General features: G+C 45.1%; 1 protein-coding gene across 2 annotated transcripts in view; it reads left to right on the top strand.

Annotated features, from left to right (window-relative positions):
• Positions 1 to 6800: 6800 nt before the first annotated feature.
• LOC144593694 (amine sulfotransferase-like) overlaps positions 6801 to 15072 on the top strand; it is a 51466-nt gene continuing 43194 nt past the window's right edge. The window contains exon 1 of one of the 2 annotated variants that reach the window (XM_078399648.1): positions 6801 to 6862. The gene's annotated coding sequence lies outside the window, so the exon portion shown is untranslated. Of the gene's footprint in view, positions 6863 to 8748; positions 8806 to 15072 lie in introns of those variants that run through there. The other variant, XM_078399647.1, reaches the window with a different exon arrangement.

Below are 15072 nucleotides of genomic sequence, written 5' to 3'. Positions count from 1 at the left end.
AAATGCAGCCATAGATTTTCTGAATGTGTGCAATTAAAGTGGGTCATTGCTGGAAATTTTGTATGCATTTGAATTGTTAGGATTGAGGCCTCAACAAGTGTTTTACTACATATGCGTGCCAATAACTGATGCCTTCCCCTCTCTGCCATATAATTCTGCTTTTGCTGGAAAATTATCTTCCATGCACAGATGATTCTTCTCTTCCCTGCACTGGGTGCTCCATAGAGCCTCAATATTCTGCTGTCTGAAGGAAACTCGAGAGACTGCAAGCAAGGCATCAGTGAGATCTGGTGCATGAGGGAAGCTAAAGCTTGTCCATGCCTTTTCCCTCTGCATGCAACTCTGAATATTACATTATAATACTCATTACTCTCAGTTGCATTGCCTCAAGTGATAATTGATTACCGTTACTGTATTAAGGCAGTATGGTAAATTGTGAGGAATCTAAAATTTGTGCAAAAAAAATTAATTTGTGTTTTTTGTGGGAATAAATGAAATATTGGTGCAACGCATTTCAATTAATAGGACAGGACCTTGTTTCATCAGAACAGGTTGATGTGCACAGTGTATTTGAGGGAAAGTGATGCTCCAAACCAGATCATCCACTGGTCACTGTCAGAATGGCAGGCAGTGGCGAGTGGAGTGCCGCAAGACTCGGTGCTGGGGCCGTAACTATTTACAATATATATTAATGATTTGGATGATGGAATTAAAAGTAACACCAGTGAATTTGCAGATGACACAAAGCTGGGTGGCAGTTTGAACTGCAAAGAAGATGCTCGGAGGTTGCAGGGTGACTTGGACAGGTTGAGTGAGTGGGCAGACACATGCCAGATGCGGTATAATGTAGATAAATGTGAGGTTATCCACTTTGGCGGCAAGAACAAGGAGGCAGATTATTATCTCGATGCTGTCAGATTAGGAAAAAGGGAAGTGCAACGAGACCTGGGTGTCCTTGTACACCAGTCACTGAAAGTAAACATGCACGTACAGCAGGCAGTGAAGAAAGCTAATGGCATGTTAGCCTTCATAACAAGAGGATTTGATATAGGAGTAAAGAGTCCTTCTGCACAAGGCCCTGGTGAAACCACATCTGGAGTATTGTGTGCAGTTTTGGTCTTCTAATTTGAGGAAGGACATCCTTGCTATTGAGGCAGTACAGTGTAGGTTCACGAGGTTAATCCCCAGGATAGTGAGACTGTCCTATGGGGAAAGATTGGAAAGACTGCGCTTATATTCACTGGAATTTAGAAGGATGAGAGGGGATTTTATGGAAATATATAAAATTATAAAAGGACTGGAGAAGCTAGATGCAGGAAAAATGTTCCCAATGTTGGGGGAGTCCAGAAGCAGGGGCCACAGTGGGGCCACAGTCTAAGAATAAAGCGGAGGCCATTTAAAACTGAGATGACAAAAATAAATCCACCCAGAGAGTTGTGAATTTATGGAATTCTCTGCCACAGAAGGCAGTAGAAGCCAATTCACTGGATGAATTTGAGAGAGTTAGATAGAGCTCTAGGGGCTAGCGGAATCAAGGGACGGGGAGAAGGCAGGCACGGGTTACTGATTGTGGATGATCAGCCATGATCACAATGAATGGCGGTGCTGGCTCGAAGGGCCAAATGGCCTCCTCCTGCACTTAATTTCTATGTTTCTATGTTTCTATCCAGATGTTTTGACCAGCAAGCTGTTGGTGAATGGATGTGGGGTATGAAGAGGATGCGAACTTACAAGAAGCCAATGTTTCTTCTTCAGTGGAACATTTAGTTAATTCGGATTCTCTAACAACATGCAGACTGGTGTAGATGGTGTAATTTCACCTTGAGAAGGCTGTTAGCTTAGCTGGAATGGTCAGAGTGCACAGAAGTGTCAGAAGCCATGTAAATAGTGACCATGCCTTGTCTCTCAATGTCCATCCCTCAGCAAACATTTTTTGTCATGGCCAGCAATTACTGGAACATAGCGTGGGGGGAAAAATCCTCTCTGTGGATTAGGGTACTGCAGCGTCTGAGCAAACTCCTGGTTAAGTAAGCAGACAGTATTGATTAAAAGATAGATGCAAAGTTCTGGAGTAACATAACCGGCCACGCAGCATCTTTGGAGAAAAAGGATGGGTGACGTTTCAGGTCAGGACCCTACAAATAAACGAGTTGACACTTGGTAAGCTTGTCACAAGATGCAAGCAAATTATTCACACGTATGTAAGGAAACGGCTCAATGGCCTTTCCACTAAGTTACAAGTGGGCCTATTTGTTTTACTGAAAATATAACAATTTCCATTTGGAAATATTCCATTTGGGCAGAAAACTGACCTTTAATATATTTATTAGTGACATCCACAACAGATTGCTCAAATGGTCACTATTTCCTCAAATGTACACAGTTTTGTAAATGTTTATTCGATCTCCTGACACGGGTTAAAGTTTAAATGAAAAATGTGTCCTTCCAATGCTGTCCGGAACATTCAGTGCTTCTATGCTCTGTTAATGCCTTCACTCTCTGTTTAGATGAATGGGTCTCTTATCTGTTTTAGTGGTTCTTTTTTAGTGATTCTCATCGGAGTCAGTTTGTACATCATTAATAGAAGATGATGTTGCTCTCTGGAAATCAATTTTGCCTTGTTGTTTGCCACTCAATATTTGTCCTGTGAAAAAACTCTATCCCAAGTTACGGCTAAAAGCAGGTGAATAACTATTAAAAGGAGGGATATTATTTTAACCTAGGGGTGGATATCAACTGCTACAGCCCAATTTCAATGTCCCACCCATCATATTTCAACATATTTAGCAGTTTTTCCAATTTGGCCTGAACAACATACAGATAGAATAATGAAAGGCATACTGCAGATAGAGTGGATTGGAAAGGATGTTTCCACTGGTGGGAGTGTCTAGGACCAGAGGTCATAGCCACAGATTTAGAAAGAAGATGAGGAGGAACTTCTTTAGTCAGAGGGTAGTTAATCTGTGGAACTCATTGCCACAGAAGGCTGTGGAGGCCAAGTCAGGGGACATTTTTAAGGCAGAGATAGACAAATTCTTGATTAGAAGGGGTGTCAAGGGTTATGGGGAGAAGGCAGGAAAATGGGATTAGGAGGCAGAAATCAGCCATGATTGAATGACGGAGTGGACTCGATGGGTCGAATGGCCTAATTCTACTCCTATAACTTGTGAACTTGTGAACGTGGTATTGCCTCACTACTTTTTGCAAATCATTATTCAAAATGTACATAGGGCACAGTGGTTTCTTTCTGTTCCTCAAATTCAGGAATTTTGTGACGCAACTCAATTGATCTGAACTTTAGCAGGCTGGTGTATATAGCTGATCATTGCAATGTATTATAGAAGCAGAACATGCAGCAAGTACGTAGCATGTTTGACCGCATCTATGGGAAGAGAAACAAAGTTAAGGTCAAGCGTTCTTCATCAGAACTGGGAAGGAGTCAGAAAAAGCTTGGAGCATGGGAGGAGGGATGTCTCAGAAAGTGTGACACCTGGAATATGATGAGGATAAGCTGCAAACAGGGTTATCTGCTCAATAAGTTAATTAGACAAGGTTCCGCACGGTAGGCTACTCTGGAAGGTTAGATCGCATGGGATCCAAGGAGAGATAGCTGAATGAATGGAACATTGGCTTCAAGGAAGAAAGCAGAGGGTGATGGTGGAAGGTTGCTTCTCGGACTGGAGGCCTGTGACTAGTAGTGTGCCTCATGATTCGGTACTGGGCCCATTGCTGTTTGTCATCTATATCAATAATTTGGATGAGAATGTACAAGATTAGCAAGTTTGCAAATGATACAAAAGAGGGCGGTATCACAGATAGTGAAGGTGGTTGTCAAAAAATGCAGCAAAATCTTGATCGGTTGGTCAGGTGGGCGGAGGAATGATGGAATTTAATGCAGAGAAATGTGAGGTGTTGCAATTTGGGATGTCTAACGGGGGCATGACATACAGTGAATGGTAGGGCTCTGGGGAATGTTGTAGAACAGAGGGAACTGGGAGTGCAGGTACATAATTGTTTGAAGGCGGCATCACAGGTAGATAGGGTGGCCAAAAAGGCTTTTGGCAAATTGGCCTTCATCAGTCAGAGTATTGAATATAAAAGTTGGGCAGTGGCAGTATATAGGACGTTGGTGAGGCTACATTTTATAATATTGTGTTCAGTTCTGTGCACCATGTTATAGGAAAGATGTTATAAAGTTGGAAAGGGTACAGAGATTTACGAGGGTTTTGCTAAGATTCGAGGGCCTGAGCTATAGGGAGAGGTTGAGCAGGCTGGGACCCTTTGGAGTGCAGGAGGAAGAGGGGCGATCATATAGAGGTGTATAAAATCATGAGAGGAATAGATCAGGTAGACGCACAGAGTCTCTTACTCAGAGTAGGGGAATCAAGAACCAGAGGACATAGGCTTAAGGTGAAGGGGAAAAGATTTTATAGGAATCTGAGGGGTAACGTTTTCTTGCAAAGGCTGGTGGATGTATGGAATGATCTGCCAGAGGAGGTCATTGAGACCAGGACTATCACAACGCTTAAGCAACAATTAGACAGGTTAAGAGTGATATGAGCCAAATGCAGGTAGAACTAGTGTAGATGGGACATGTTGTTCGGTGTGAGCAATTTGGGCCGAAGAGCCTATTTCCACACTGTATGACTCTATGAGAACAGTTAGAAAGTGAGGATATAGTCAAAAGAATGTAGTGTTACAAAATCAATGGCAGGAAGACATGTTGAGCAGGCATCTTCTTCAATTCCAGACAGAAAAAGAAAATTATATTTAAATTTTAAAAACTGACCCAATATCACTGATGGTTAGGTGAAGCAGACAAGTAATCATGTTATCCATAACTGGGACTATCGTATGTTGAAAGATTGGAGCGACTAGGCTTGTATACACTGGAATTTAGAAGGATGAGAGGGGATCTTATCGAAACGTATAAGATTATTAAGGGGTTGGACACGTTAGAGGCAGGAAACATGTTTCTATTGTTGGGGGAGTCCAGAACAAGGGGCCACAGTTTAAGAATAAGGGGTAGGCCATTTAGAACGGAGATGAGGAAAAACTTTTCCAGTCAGAGAGTTGTGAATCTGTGGAATTCTCTGCCTCAGAAGGCAGTGGAGGCCAATTCTCTGAATGCATCCAAGAGAGAGCTAGATAGAGCTCTTAAGGATAGCGGAGTAAGGGGGTATGGGGAGAAGGCAGGGACGGGGTACTGATTGAAATGATCAGCCATGATCACATTGAATGTCGGTGCTGGCTCTAAGTGCCGAATGGCCTCCTCATGCACCTATTGCCCATTGTCTATTATCTATTGAAACGTCAACCATTCCTTCTCTCCTGAGATGCTGGCTGACCCGCTGAGTTACTCCAGCATTTTGTGATACCTTCGATCTGTACCAGCATCTGCAGTTATTTTCCTACACATTTGCTTACACATTTCCTACACACCTCCGCGCTGTGTTTGAGTAAAAATATTCACTCTCTCACTGTATCCAATGTTCCACCACTTATGTTGCAGTATGGGTGTCCTGGAGTCATTCTTAATCACCTCATCTTATTATTTCTTATTTTTTCTGTGACTCTTCTGGTTGCCATTCGAGTTCTCTTCCATGGGCTGCACTGGTTAACCTGGTCCTAAAACATCTCTCCAGAGACGGAATGCCTGGCTCACGACTGCAACCAATGATATTATCATAGGAACAATTCGTAATAATTTAAACGTTTCCCCTCGTCGTGTATTATCATCTCGCTCCATCTTGACCCAGGCGTTTGGTTTGTATTACTCTGCGGGGACATGGTGAATCCTGGGACGGAGCCAAGTCAAATCAAGGATGAATGATTCAAGAGGCTGATACATCGCGACGCCATCTCAGTGCTGAACCCCAGGAGCGCTGTTGACATTGCCAAACTGCTGAATTTAGCAGACTATGTACATTAAGAGGTAGACACAAAATGCTGGAGTAACTCAGCGGGTCAGGCAGCATCACAGGAGAGAAGGAATGGGTGACATTTCGGGTTTGATCTGAAGTTACTTCAGACAGTTCCTCTGCCCCTCTCTTTCCCCTCCCCTTCCCAGTTCTCCCACTGTCTTCCTGTCTCCAACTACATCCTATCTTTGTCCCTCCCCCTCCCCTAACATCAGTCTGAAGAAGGGTCTTGACCCGAATGCTGCCTGACCCACTGAGATACTTCAGCATTTTGTGTCTACCTTTGATTTGAACCAGCATCTGCAGTTATTTTCTACATGTACATTAAAAGAATGGACATTAAATAGAAACAAGGAACTGCTGGTCTTCACAAATATACACGTATTTTTTGTGGCTGCTTTCCAACAGTTGCTATCTGCACGTTTGAAATCCAGTTTATCTTGGGAAGGCTGAAAACTGAGAAAAACATGCTATCAAAACTTTTGATTCTGCATTTAATGCTGCATGGTTCTGAAGAAGAGTCTCGACCCGAAATGTCACCCATTTCTTCTCTCCAGAAATACTGCCTGTCCTACTGAGTTACTCCAGCATCTTGTGCCTTATCAAAAATAACAGAGATATTGGCATGGATTTTTATATGATGGGTTGATTTTCTGATATGTATAATATTACTCAGATAACGAGTTAAAGACATCTTTGAATTGCACAACACTAAAAGAAGGCATGCGATGTAATTAAATTTCCTGGCAAATAATTTTGTTTTTGGCCTCGTTGGATATTTATGCATGGCTGCTGCTGATTGGTGGCTATGAATAAGTTTATTAGAATCCATATTTTTTGATCCAGACTACAACACCAGTTATCTCTGGTGTCCCCAAAGTGGACTGCTTTATCCTGGAGAGTGTCAAACCTCGGAGCTTATTGGAGCCTCATTCATACAGGTATGTAGAGTATTCCATCATGCTTGTGCCTTGTGAATGGTGAGAAGGCTTTGGGGTGTCAGGAGATAATACCTTTTTGCAAGATACTCAGACCCGAGCTTGTTTTCGACAGCCACAACACTAAAGGTAGGCATGTAATGTGATGACATTCCCTGACAAATAAAAAGTTGTTTTGGCCTTGACGGATATTCATGCACGACTGATGCAGATTGGTGGTTATGAATGGGTTTATTTGAGTATATAAATAGATCTATTAAATTATGAGTTTCTGTGTGCATAAGCTTAGAAGCAGGTGACACCTTTGCATGGTATGTTATTTTTAATCATTTGCGTGTATTAAGTGCATATCTATTTATTTCATGTTTGTATTTTTATGGTAGACTAGACCAAGTGGACCCGTTGGGCCCAAACCTCTCGTGCATTGGTGCAGCACCCTCTTCCATCCCTTCCCTCTCTCCCCTCCCCCTCCCACCCCTCCCCACTTCCCCCTCCCCTCCATCACCCCCTCCCCTCCTCCCCCTTCTCTCCCCCATCCTCCCCTCCCTCCTCTCCCCCCCTTGCCTCCACCCCTCCCCTTTCCCCTCCCCTCCCCACTCCCCTCCCCCAACCACCCTCCCCCTTCACCCCCTTCCTCCCCTCCATCATCTCCTCCCCCTCCCTCCAGCCCCTCCCCCCCTTCCCCCCTCTCCTTCCCCCTTGCCCTCCCCACCTTCACCCACTCCCCTCCCTCCCACCTTCTCTCCCCCCACCCCCCCTCCTCCACTTTGGGCCCAAACCTCTCGTGCATTTGTGCAGCAGCCTCTCCCCCACACCTTCCCCCTCCCCCTCCCCCTCCTTCCTCTCCCCTCCCTCACTCCCTCCATCCCTTCCTCCCTCCCCCCTTCTCTGCCCCCCCATACCCCCTCCTCCCCCTCCCCTCCCCCATGCCTCCCCCCTCCCCTTCCCCTTCCCCTCTCCTCCCCCTTCCTCCCCTCCTCCCCTCCCTCCAGCCTCCCTCCCCCTCCCCTTCCCCCCTTCCCCGCCCCCCTACCCCTCCCCTCCCCCCACTCCATCCCCCTCAACCTCCTTATCCTCCCTCCATCCCCCTCTCTCCCTCGGTCCCTCCTCTTCCCTCCCTAGGGGATAGATTTAAACTTTGAAATGTGAATAAATTAAAAAATATAACACTGATTTCAATGAAACTTCTTCCATTAGCACCAAAGGGATGACAGTGAATAAGGTGGGCCTAAAATTATCGTGCTATCGTGTACCAATTTGGCTGTAGTTCAGGAACAAACAAACGAGAGTTTCAGTATATAGATTATGGAGTTTGTAATTGTTGAATTTCTTGATATTTTGGCTGATTAATATTAACAGGATCATCAGAAGATATTTTGGAAAATCAAGTTACTTTGAACCTATAGTTTAAAAGTAACTTTCAGTTTTTCCTCTGTGAATATACTTAAATGTTGCAAATCCCAGAAAGGTATGGAAAACCTTTGATAAGTAGTCATGCAGCAGAAATGCAGGCTAAAACCAGCAATTATTGAGTTTGTAAATACTTGCACCAAAAGCTTTTTAAAAAAAGGTCCCAATCCTGAAGAAGGCTGAATATTTGTTTATTAATAATGACTTTTTTTATTGACTGGTTGATGTATGAGGATATATGTAATTTACTATGTGTAGGAGCCATTTAGCATTTATTAGTTATTTTTGCTTATTAATATTATTACCTTGTATCCTGCTGTAGTCTGGACATTATAGAGTTAATGCAATGCTTATGTAGGGGCTGGGCGGAGCTAGAGTGCAGGGCAGTTGGGCACATGCGGGCACAGAGAGTGTGTGTGAACCAAGGAGGTGCTGATAGAGGATCAGCCAGAGGCTCTGCCAAAAGATTTATTAGCCAAGATTAATACAAACCACAAAGTTATATTTGGCAACCAGTATCGATCGCATAGACTGTGGTAAGATATGGTATTTTACCTAGCAAATTAATAACCAGTCAATGACAAGAGATATGCCAATATGTTTACTGCACCTTCAAATGGCGGCGCTGCCATAGCAACTGCGGCTTACCTGCGGTCCATTTGTCTTTGTGTTTTTGTTGTTTTTTTGTCTTAATTGTAGTTGTGATGTGGTGTTTTTGTGTTTGTGTACTATGTGTGGGTGTGGGTGTGAGGGGGGGAACTGTAAAATTGTAAAAAGGTGTCCCTTCCGAACGGAGACCCGATCTTTGTTTTCTGGGCCGTGTCTCCGTTCCTGTTGTGGCCCAACCATCGGCCCAACTCCTGGAGCTGGCAGCCTCCAGGGCTCCGGTTCGCAGAGTCCGCAGACCGGACTAACCATCAGCGGAGCCGGCCGTCCTCGGAGGCTGCGGGAGCGGCTGCGACTCGCCTTAGGCTCGGGCCGCGTGGATGCCGACATCGGGAGCTCCGGCAGCGTCAGCGTGTTCGCCCGCCCCAGATTGCGGGGCTTGGGTCGCGGACATTTCACCGTCCGGCGCGGCCTAAGATAGGCCGCGGGATTTTTCTCTGCTGGGCGGGGGCTTCAATGTCGGGAGCCACGACCGCCCCGACATGCAGCAACAGCAGCAGCATGTTCGCCCGCCCCGGATCGGACTTATCATCGGCGGAGCTGGCCGTCTTCGGAGGCTGCGGGAGCGGCTGCGACTCGCCTTAGGCTCGGCCCGCTGCGGACCATCCGGCGCGGCCTGCAACCACAACAGCCTGACTGCGGGAGAAGGCGGCAGGAGAAGGGAAAGACATTGTGGCCTTCCATCACAGTGAGGGGAGGACTGGAGGAGACTCACTGTGATGGATGTTTCTTTGATGGATGTTTCTTTTTTTGTGTGTTTTTGGGGTTGTGTAATTTTAATGCCTATTTTAATGCTTTTGTTGTTGGACTGTGGGTGACTGAATTTCGTCCAATTTGGATGACAAATAAAGCTATCTTGAATCTTGAATCTCTTGAATCTTGAATCTCTTGAAATAAAGAAGACTAACTATCAAATGTCGAGGAGGATCTCGTTATTATTTGTTCGAGTCATTACGCTTAAAGAACGGAAGAGAAGACAACTGAAAGAAGAAGAAGAACAGAAGAGAAGACGATTGAGAGAAGAAGAACAGAAGAGAAGACGATTAGATTACTGGAAGAGGAGTGATCAATTGAAAAGAGAGAAAGAGCGATTGGAGCTGGAGACCAAAATGGCAGCAGCCAAGACAAAACTCAGTGTACTTAGCGCTCCAAGATCAAGAAGCAGCTCGATAGTATCCGATAGGATGAGTTCTTATTCGGGACACGGAGTCGTCCAAACCTAGGTGCCAAGTTGGACGGGAACCATCCGCGACTGAACTCTGGCCTGAATGGGAGCCACAGGTTGTTAGACCAAAGCAAACAACCTGGAGACCATTGGTAAAAGCTAGTGGTACGGCACACTTTACCCCACATCCTCATCAAGGAAGCAAGACAGGGTTTCATGAACCGAGGGATGAGCAGGGACGTGTGCACACTAAATCCCCAGAACGTCATGATGGAGACCAACGTTATTTATGTGAGCTATTACGGAAGCAAAGTTTAGCGACCGAACTTCTGGCTAAACAAAATCTTTCTTCTACCCTACCGGTAAGAGACATTCCCGTGTATGATGGTGATCCCTTGCAATATCAACCTTTTATCAAGGCATTTGAGAGAGGAGTAGAAATGAAGACTGACGATGAAAGTGATCGTTATCATTTTCTGGAACAATATACGAGAGGACTAGCCAGAGAATTAGTTCGTAGCTGTCAACATTTGCATCCCGACCAGAGCTATAAGGAGGCAAGAAGATTGCTTAAAGAACATTTTGGCCATGAGCAGAAGATTACCGCTACTTATAAAAACATAGCACAAAAAGTAAGGAAATTTGTGTTTGGTAGATTATTTCTTTGTTGTAACAATGCTTCATATCATATCATATCATATATATACAACCGGAAACAGGCCTTTTCGGCCCACCAAGTCCGTGCCGCCCAGCGATCACCGTACATTAACACTATCCTACACCCACTAGGGACAATTTTTACATTTACCCAGCCAATTAACCTACATACCTGTACGTCTTTGGAGTGTGGGAGGAAACCGAAGATCTCGGAGAAAACCCACGCAGGTCACGGGGAGAACGTACAAACTCCTTACAGTGCAGCACCCGTAGTCAGGATCGAACCTGAACCTTGTTGGCAATAAATCTTATACCGTTGGAAAGCCTGTTTATTTCCCTTTTAAATGGTGCCACATTTGTAAGGAACATGCATTTGTGGGATGAGCAGCAGAGCTGAGTATGTGGGTTGCGCCCATGAAAAATCTTCCAAATCTTCTCTGCCAATGCCAAACAGCTTATTCTGCCATTGATTCTTGTTCAGTGTTGTTTGGTGGATTGGATGATTGAAGTCAGAAGAAACAAGACATATTGGCAATTTAACAATTTATTCATTTAATAAGCAGGAGCCTCAGTAGCGTGTGGAAGAACCAAACACAGCCACAACAGCCTGGCACCTCCTCCTCATGCTGGTCACCAGCCTGTTCACACACTGTTGTGGGATGGCATCCCATTCTTCAACCAGCATTTGTCGCAAGTCAGCCAACGTGGTTGTGTTGGTCACTCTGGCACGAACAGCACGCCCAAGCTGATCCCACAAGTGTTCAATGGGGTTGAGGTCAGGACTGCTGGCAGGCCATTCCATCCTCTCCACTCCCAAATTCTGGAGGTAGTCTCTGAGAAACCCTGCTCTGTGGGGGCGAGCATTGTCATCTTGGAGGATAGAGTTCGGTCCCAGACTGTGGAGATATGGGATTGCCACTGGTTGCAGAATCTCATCTCGATATCTCTCTGCATTGAGATTGCCTCCAATGATGACAAGCCTCGTTTTTCCAGTGAGGGAGATGCCGCCCCACACCATCACACTGCCTCCACCAAAAGATGTTACTCTATCGGTGCAGCAATCAGCATAGCGTTCTCCACGTCTTCTCCACACTTATGATCCAACTGCCGTAGGCAGAATCTGGACTCATCGCTGAACATAACGTTCCTCCACATGTTCAGGTTCCAGTGCACGTGTTGCCGACACCAGCGCAAATGGGCCTGATGGTGAAGGGCAGTCATGGCAGGCCTCCTGGCAGCCCTATGAGACCGGAGATCGGCTGCGTGCAGTCTGTTTCGAATTGTCTGGGCAGAGAGCCGTCGGCCATATCGTCCTGCAAACCTTGACTGCAAATCTGTAGAAGACGGCCTACGGTTCCTAAGTGCTGACAGGGTGAGGAAACGGTCTTCTTCGGGTGTCGTCTTCTTGGGACGCCCACTTCGCGGCCTGTCTCTGACATCCCCCGTTATATGGAACTTGGCCTTCACTTTGGAGATGGTACTAGGGCTCACTCCAAATAATGCCGCAACTTGGTTTTGTGGAACACCAGCTTGAAGTTGCCCTATCGCATGGGCCCTATCCAGATCAGTCAAACGTGGCATGACGATTCTTGGAGCAGACACCTACTGACCACTGTAGCAGGGCCCATGCTCACAGATGCTGCCAATCAGGTGCCAATCAGGCACCTGATTGTCAGCACCTGGGGGTACCAGAAGCTCAAAACAAGAGTCAATAGCAACAGCAGAATAAGCTGTTTGGCATTGGCAGAGATGATTTGGCAATTTTTTTATGGGCGCAACCCATATAGTCAGCTCTGCTGCTCATCCCACAAATGCATGTTCCTTACAAATGTGGCACCATTTAAAAGGGAAATAAACAGGCTTTCCAACGGTATAAGATTTATTGCCAAGAAGCATTGTTACAACAAAGAAATTATCTACCAAACACAAATTTCCTTACTTTTTGTGCTATGTTTATATCCAAAGCATTGGCCTGGCCAATCATCAAGCCAGGTGAGATAAAGGCTTTACAAGCGTTCTCATTATTCTTCAAAGTTGTTGTAATGCAATGCAGCAGTTTAAATACATGGATGAAATGAACGTTCACTCCAATATGATGACCATTCTTTGAAAGCTGCCTTACAAGCTCAGAGAAAGGTGGAGAGATTAGTCATATGAAATCCAAAGAACCGAGAAACATTCGCCTACATTTCCGGACTTGGAAAAATTCATAAAGGTACAAGTGGAGATACTGACGGATCCACTTTATGGGAATATTGATGAGGCTAAAACACCAGCAGCTGCTAAAGACCCTACCGTCGGTAGTCAAGAGAGAAGCCGAGGACGACCAAAAGCAGTTTTGCTATGGCTGCTGAACCCATGGAAGAACAGGCCCAAGGAGACAACTAAAGGAGAGAAAGCTGACTCACCTATCGGTGAGCAGCAAGATCCTTGTCTGTTCTGCAATATGAGGGGTCACACACTGGAGAAGTGTCGGCAGATCAAAAAGAAGGAACTAAAGGAAAGAAGAGAATTTATAAAAGAGAGTAGAATTTGTTTTGGATGTTTGAAAGTAGGTCATATGAGCAGAAATTGCAAGAATCATTTGACTTGTGTTGTATGCAACGGAGAGCATCCTGAGATACTTCATTTTGAACAGAAGGACAAAGAAGGGAAGGCTGAGCAGCCAGCCAAGGACCAAGCGAGCCAGAGCGACGCCACTCCTCTTTCTCCGATGTGTGGACATATCGGGGTCGGTGAAGAAACTTGCATCTTCTTGATCGTACCAGTGCAAGTGAAGAGCTACGATGGGAGCACGGTGTTGCAAACGTACGCTTTCTTGGATGGTGGAAGTTCAGTTACTTTCTGCACCGAAAGCCTGGTAAGAAGGCTGAAGATCTCAGGACAAAGGAAGAAATTTACCCTGCATACCATGAATCAAGAGAAGTCTATAACCAGTTGTGCTATTTCTGGTTTGGAAATATCTGGTCTGGACAGCAATGATTTTGTTCAACTACCAGACATGCTTACCAGTAAGACCATTCCTGTTTCACGGTTAAGCATTCCTAGACAGGAAGACCTGGAGCAATGGATGGCCTTATTTGAAGAATATCAAGATAACTGAAATAGACTCTGGTATTGACTTACTCATCGGAGCTATTTATTCACAAAATGCTGGAGTAACTCAGCAGGTCAGGCAGCATCTCAGGAGAGAAGGAATGGATGACATTTTGGGTCGAGACCCATCGGAGCTAATGCTTCCAAGGTATTGGAACCTTAGGAAGTGGTCCACAGCAAAGAGGATGGACCATTCGCCATGAAAACCTTGTTAGGATGGGTTATTTGTGGTCTAAATAGAGAGGACCATGACAACAGCATTGGAAAAGGCTTTTCTAAAGCGGTTGTTAATCGAATATCCGTTGTTAATCTGGAAGAACTTCTGGTCAAACAATACAACCATGACTTCAATGAAGAATCCAATAAGGACAAGGTAGAAATGTCGAGAGAAGAGGTAAAGTTCATGGATATTATGAATCGTTCGGCAAGAATGACAGATGGACATTATTGTCTGGACTTACCTTTCAAGCAGGAAAATACCAGCATGCCTAACAATCAGTGCATTGCAGAGCAGCGTATCCAGAGCTTGAAACGCAAGTTTAATAAGGATGAAAAGTTTTGCAGTGAATACACATCTTTCCTCACGGAAATGATCAATAGTGATTATGCTGAAAGGGTACCAATAGACCAGCTGAACTGTAATGATGGGAAACTCTGGTACATCGCTCATCACTGGGTGTATCACTTGAAGAAGAGAACCTTAAGAGTGGTCTTTGACTGTGCGGCAGTCTTTAAGGGGACATCACAAGTGCCAGCTGCTACAAGGTCCAGACCTAACTAACTCACTCATTGGAGTTCTCATCAGATTCAGGCAAGAGCCGGTTGCTTTGATGGCGGATATTAAAGCAATGTTTCATCAGGTCAAGGTATCAGAAAAGCATGTTGACTATCTGTGATTTCTGTGGTGGCCTGATGGTGATGTGCAGCAAGATCTTGTGGAATACCGGATGAAGGTACATCTTTTCAGAGCTGTGTCGTCACCAAGTTGTGCAAACTTTGCATTGAGAAAAACTGCTGAGGACAACGGAGCACACTTTTCGGAAGAGATGATAGACACGGTGAAGAACAACTTTTATGTGGATGACTGTTTGAAGTCCTTGCCTTCGGAACTAGAAACAGTCCGGATGGTAAAAGACCTGACTGACATCTGCCAAATGGGAAGATTTACGCTATCGAAGTGGATCCGTAATAGCCGTGCTGTACTAGCATCCATTCCTCA

Source organism: Rhinoraja longicauda, chromosome 5 (genome assembly GCF_053455715.1).
Source record: "Rhinoraja longicauda isolate Sanriku21f chromosome 5, sRhiLon1.1, whole genome shotgun sequence".
NCBI lineage: Eukaryota > Metazoa > Chordata > Chondrichthyes > Rajiformes > Arhynchobatidae > Rhinoraja > Rhinoraja longicauda.
The sequence above is the reverse complement of the archived record's forward strand: the minus strand, read 5'-3'. Positions and strand labels throughout refer to the sequence as shown.